Below are 6,649 nucleotides of genomic sequence, written 5' to 3'. Positions count from 1 at the left end.
ACGCGCAGGCCCAGCGGCCATGGCTCACGGGCCCAGCCGCTCCGCGGCATGTGGGATCCTCCCATACCGGGGCGCGAACCCGGTTCCCCTGCATCGGCAGGCGGACGCGCAACCACTGCGCCACCAGGGAAGCCCCCCAGAGAGTTTTTAAGAACTTGTAGAAGCACAGATATGAGGACATTAAAAGTTCAGAAAACAGTCCCTATCACTTCCTTCACCATGGCTGGTGTTGCTGTCCATCATTATCACCATTCTCCTAAGCCGGCTTTGACCACCATAATTATCTTTGGGGTCACTGACACCCTCATAACTGCCTTAATGTACTGCACAAACCATTGTTTCAAGTGGAAACAGGTGAGGGAAACACTGCATTCCTTGGAAAACCAAGATCTAAGTCAGGTGAAGAGAAAGAGCCCAGATACCAGTGTGGGTTAAATTGATTGACTGATTGATAGAACGATAGTGAGACAGATATAAATATATAGATATAGATATATACAGCAGGTTTATAATAAACATTTTAATGTGCCAAGACTATTTTCTAAAAACAGAAAATCAACCTTTAAAATAGACAAGCAGAAACTGGCCTTTACAGGTATCAATTACTTCCCCCAGGAAACATTCATATATTTAAGTAATAGTATTAAAATTCATCCAAGTATCATGTGTACAGACATATCACCTTAAATTCCCAGGGTGGATGAAAATTTTTCTATTTTATCTAATGAAGATAACAATACAAAATTATAAAAATACTTAACATTTAGTTTTTATAAGACATTATCTAGCTTCAAATGCTTACTGCTAGAAAAGGACTTTACGACTTCAAAGGCTAATAATTAATTAGCCAGGCCTTCTATAATGTGATATAAAAAGAATTTTAGAAATAAATGAGGTAAATTGGAAAGGAAGCACGATATGCCTGTCATAAGCCATGTAATTTTTCTTAGAAATTACATGAAAAAAATGTCTCCATCCTTCACCATAGATTAGACACCTTGCAGTATGCAAAAGGAATGGAGGGGCGATTGAAGAAACTGTGTGAAAATGCAAACATCTGCATTCTATACAGAGCAGAACAGTCACTGGCTGTATAAAAGTCATGTCCTGAGTATATGGAAAATCGGAGAAGCCCACTCCCTCAAGATTAAACAAAGGCACACTTTGCAAAGGAATGCAAAACAGCAAAGAATATGCTAGGCAGTTACACCCTGACATATAAATTGTCAGCAGCACTTGTCAAGCCAAGCTTCTATGTTCCTACATGGTATAATACTGAAGTAATTCTAGAATTCAAAACTCAAGAAGTAGAAAAAAATACAAAGAATACTAGAAAAAAAATCAATTATATGAAAATAAAAAGTACAGACATGCCAGAACATTCCCTATAATAATAATTTTTTTAAAAACCCTGATATATGTCTGTTCTTCAATAGTGGAGATTAAGGGATGCTATTAAAATAGGAGGACTGATTAGCCTTCTTTTAGTTATTGAGAGATTCAAATATCCACCTGTTTTCAACAAAGATAGGAAATATCTCCTGAAGCTCATTAGTATACATTTTTGCAAATCACACTGGACAGCTGAGATGAATCTTCTATCACTTATGAGCAATACGCAGGAGAGGTAAAGGCCCGCTGAGCTGCCACATCCCTCCAGTTGTAAGCATCTTTTCTAACTCTTTTGAATTGAATGATATAACCATTTGGCAAAATCAGCCCTCCTCCCTTTCAGGACTTGTGTCCATTCCAGTCTTTCTCTTCATTGAACAGAGCCCTATGCCAGCTGTGTCATGAGCAATTTCCTCTTCTCTTCCTTTTTTCTCACATTGGTTTCATTCCCTGGCAAGCCTTTGATGACATTCAACAGGTACAACTTTGTCTTCTCTTCCTGCCTGAACATGGTCCTCTATTGCTTATAAAATTAAATGGGAACTCTCCAAGGCATTTCAGGGCCTCTCTTCTATTTATCTAATCTTCCAACTTCGTCACACCCCTTAGCATGGAGCTACTGCTCTTCCTCATCACATCCATGGCCATCCCCATGTCTTTCATCTGCCCATACACCTCTTATTCTATAAAGCCTGATTCAAGTCCTATCTTCTTGAATGTTTTGCCTTTTCTTCAATATGCTTTAATGTTGTTTGATGTCTGTATAATAAAGACATGGGAAGAATGAAGGTGAATAACATTTAACAGAAGGCAGGGATAATATCCTATTTTATTCAACCATCAATCTCCAAACAGAATCCTCAAGCTAGATGGGGCATTAAAGATCATTTGGTTCAATTCTCTTATCTACAGACAAGAAAACTTGAGGTTCAGAGAAGATGACCTTGAAAGATTTTGGTAGTGAAGAAAGACTTTAAGATATCTAAAAATATTTTCTACACTGAGCAACCTCCACACCTCACTAACATTTCCTCTTTTCCAAGATCTCCATTCTGTCAATGATTACATCACTATTAACTTTCTTCTTTCCTCTGGACCATGGGCAAGACAGGCCATATTCGGAGTGCCTAATTCGATGCACACAATATCTAGAACTCTTTATTGTCACATGCCTGGATATTATCATTAGAACAAAGAAAATTATCTATCTTGCCTAGTAGATATTATAATTAAAAACACAAAGAAACCTCACTAGAAAATTCCTTCTCTAATCTATCTAACAAACACCCATTGATCATGTACTATATATGGTTGCCACCGGTAACATAAGGATGACCAAACATGAACTCTGCCCTCAAAGTCCTGATAGATCTAGTGGAGAAAATAAAACTAACATGTAATTACAGTACAATACAATAAGTGCATAAAGAGAAGTATGGAAAAGGTAGTGTGGGAGTACTAATTAACATAGAAAAAAATGTTTTTCAGAATGAACCATGGGGATTTCAAAAAGGAAATGAAAATTTAGTATTTCGTATTAGAGAAAACAAAAACGTTCTTTATTAAAACTAATTTCTTTTTAAATTCTATATATCAAGTTTTCATGACAGCCCTGTATTTTATCAAATTACTGCTATTACCTATAACTATCGATATTTGCAAGTACAATTCACAATACTTTGTAACATATAGTGGCTTCCTTTGAGCCTCACAACCACCTCATGAAGAAGTTAGAATACATATAATTATACAAAAAACTGAAGGTTGGATGATAAGCCAAAGGCAACCAGTCCCTTTGAAGGCTACCACAATACTGTGTGACTGCGACATGATGGCATCTACCACATAACACTGTGACTGCCATTGCTTTTTTGTCTCCCTCACTTGACTGTCAGCCCAAGGAGATGAAATGTCTCAGTGTACCTATAATAGATTCTCAGTAAATGTCTGAAGACGCGAAGAAGGGAGAGAAGGGGGAAAAAAAAGAATAAAGGTTAAGCCCAGGCCTTCAGACCCTTTATTTTATGCTCTTTTCATTTTACCATGGAGCCTCCACGCTATAGCTAAAGACCATGCTACGTGATCAGCATGATGACACTGACTAGTCAACTGAGAAAGTCTTCAATTTACTCTTTTAACCAAATGTTTTGCTCTTTAATCAAGTTCTTGATACAGATAATCAACAGATACAATTTTCCACATACAGCTTATCTTAAAAAGCAAAAGAACATTAAGGTGACGTGTTATTAAAAATATAAGGAGTATGTCATGCTTCAGAAGACCACTTTTGATTTAAAAAAATAACTGTCGGGGGGGGCGGACAGAAGATGGCGGAAGAGTAAGACGCGGAGATCACCTTCCTCCCCACAAATACATCAGAAATACATCTACACGTGGAACTGCTCCTACAGAACACCCACTGAACGCTGGCAGAAGACCTCAGACCTCCCAAAAGGCAAGAAACACCCCCACGTACCTGGGTAGGGCAAAAGAAAAAAGAAAAAACAGAGACAAAAGAATAGGGACGGGACCTGCACCAGTGGGAGGGAGCTGTGAAGGAGGAAAGGTTTCCACACACTAGAAGCCCCTTCGCGGGCGGAGACTGCAGGTGGCGGACGGGGGGAGCTTCAGTGCTGCAGAGGAGAGCGCAGTAACAGGGTGCGGAGAGCAAAGCGGAGAGATTCCGGCAGAGGATCGGTGCCGATCAGCACTCACCAGCCCGAGAGGCTTGTCTGCTCACCCGCCGGAGCGGGCGGGGCTGGGAGCTGAGGCTTGGGCTTCGGTTGGAAGCCGGGAGAGGACTGGGATTGGCGGCGTGAACACAGACTGAAGGGGCTAGTGCGCCACGGCTGGCTAGGTGGAGGGAGTTCGGGAGAAGTCTGGACCTGCCGAAGAGGCAAGAAACTTTTTCTTCCCTCTTTGCTTCCTGGGGCGCGAGGAGAGGGGATTAAGCGCGCCGCTTAAAGGAGCTCCAGAGACGGGCGCGAGCCGCGGCTATGAGCGCGGACCCCAGAAATGGGCATGAGACGCTAAAGCTGCTGCTGCCGCCACCAAGAAGCCTGTGTGCGAGCACAGGTCACTCTCCACACCTCCCATCCCGGAGCCTGTGCAGCCCGCCACTGCCGGGGTCCCGGGATCCAGGGACAACTTCCCCGGGAGAACGCAAGGCACGCCTTGGGCTAGTGCCGGCCTCTGCCGCCGCAGGCTCACCCCGCATCCGTGCCCCTCCCTCCCCCCGGCCTGAGTGAGCCAGAGCCCCCAAATCAGGGGCTCCTTTAACCCCTTCCTGTCTGAGCGAAGAGCAGACACCCTCAGATGACCTACGTGCAGAGGCGGGGCCAAGTCTAAAGCTGAACCCCAGGAGCTGTGCGAACAAAGAGGAGAGGGGGAGGTCTCTCCCAGCAGCCTCAGAAGCAGCGGATTAAAGCTCCACAATCAGCTTGAACTGCCCTGCATCTGTGGAATACCTGAATAGACAACTAATCATCCCAAGTTGAGGTGGTGGACTTTGGGAGCAAGATAAACTATTATTTTCCCCTTTTTCTCTTTTTCTGAGTGTGTATGTGTGTGCTGCTGTGTGAGATTTAGTCTGTACAGCTTTGCTTTCACCATTTGTCCTAGGGTTCTGACCGAACCGTTTTTTTTAATAAAATTTTTCTTCTTAATAATTATTTTTTATTTTAATAACTATTTTATCCTACTTCATTTTATCTTCTTCCTTTCTTTCTTCCTTTCTTCCCTCCTTCCTTCTTCCCTTCCTTCCTCCCTAACTTCCTCCCTTCCTTCCTTCCTCCCTTCCTTCCTTTCTTCCTTACTTCCTTCCTTTCTTCCTTTCTTTCTTTCCTTTCTATATTTTCTCCCTTTTATTCTGAGCCGTGTCGATTAAAGGCTGTTGGTGCTCCAGCCAGGCGTCAGGGCTATGCCCTGAGGTGGGAGAACCAACTTCAGAACACTGGTCCACAAGAGACCTCCCAGCTCCACATAATATCAAAGACCTAACAAATGAAGAGGAAATAGGCAGTCTACCTGAAACAGAATTCAGAATAATGAGAGTAAAGATGATCCAAAATTTTGGAAATAGAATAGACAAAATGCAAGAAACATTTAACAAGGACCTAGAAGAAATAAAGAGGAAGCAAGCAACGATAAGCAACACAATAAATGATGTTAAAAATACTCTAGATGTGATCAATAGCAGAATAACTAAGGCAAAACAACGGATAAGTGACCTGGAAGATAAAATAGTGGAAATAACTACTGCAGAGCAGAATAAAGAAAAAATTAAAGTGATGAAGGAGAAACACCTACAACCAAGATTACTCTACCCAGCAGGGAACTCATTCAGATTTGATGGAGAAATTAAACCCTTTGCAGACAAGCAAAAGCTGAGAGAGTTCAGCACCACCAAACCAGCTTTACAACAAATGCTAAAGGAACTTCTCTAGGCAAGAAACACAAGAGAAGGAAAAGACCTACAAGAACAAACTGGAAACAATTAAGTAAAGATAATAGGACCATACATATCAATAATTACCTTAAATGTAAATGGATTAAATGCTCCCACCAAAAGACACAGACTGGCTGAATGGATACAAAAACAAGACCCATATATATGCTGTCTACAAGAGACCCACTTCAGACCTAGGGACACATACAGACTGAAAGTGAGGGGATGGAAAAAGATATTCCATGCAAATGGAAATCAGAAGAAAGCTGGAGTAGCAATTCTCATATCAGACAAAATAGACTTTAAAGTAAAAACTATAACAAGAGACAAAGAAGGACACTATATAATGATCAAGGGATCGATCCATGAAGAAGATATAACAATTGTAAATATTTATGCACCCAACATAGGAGCACCTCAATACATAAGGGAAATACTAACAGCCATAAAAGCGGAAATTGACAGTAACACAATCATAGTAGGGGACGTTAACACCCCACTTTCACCAATGGACAGATCATCCAAAATGAAAATAAATAAGGAAACACAGCTTTAAATGATACATTAAACAAGATAGACTTGATTGATATTTATAGGACATTCGATCCAAAAACAGCCGAATACACATTTTTCTCAAGTGCTCATGGAACATTCTCCAGTATAGATCATATCTTGGGTCACAAATCTATCCTTGGTAAATTTAAGAAAACTGAAATGGTATCAAGTATCTTTTCCAACCACAACGCTATAAGACTAGATATCAATTACAGGAAAAGATCTGTAAAAAACACAAACACATGGAGGCTAAAC

At 41.1% G+C, this 6,649-nt stretch overlaps 1 protein-coding gene across 1 annotated transcript in view; it reads right to left on the bottom strand.

Moving 5' to 3' along the window:
- The window catches only part of HMCN1 (hemicentin 1), a 554,195-nt gene that overhangs the window by 437,955 nt on the left and 109,591 nt on the right, over positions 1 to 6,649 (bottom strand). The gene's annotated exons all lie outside the window — the stretch shown is intronic.

The sequence above is a fragment of the Physeter macrocephalus genome, chromosome 4 (assembly GCF_002837175.3).
Source record: "Physeter macrocephalus isolate SW-GA chromosome 4, ASM283717v5, whole genome shotgun sequence".
In the NCBI taxonomy this organism is placed as follows: domain Eukaryota; kingdom Metazoa; phylum Chordata; class Mammalia; order Artiodactyla; family Physeteridae; genus Physeter; species Physeter macrocephalus.
Note: the sequence above shows the minus strand (reverse complement) of the source record. Positions and strands in the feature narration are given on the sequence as shown.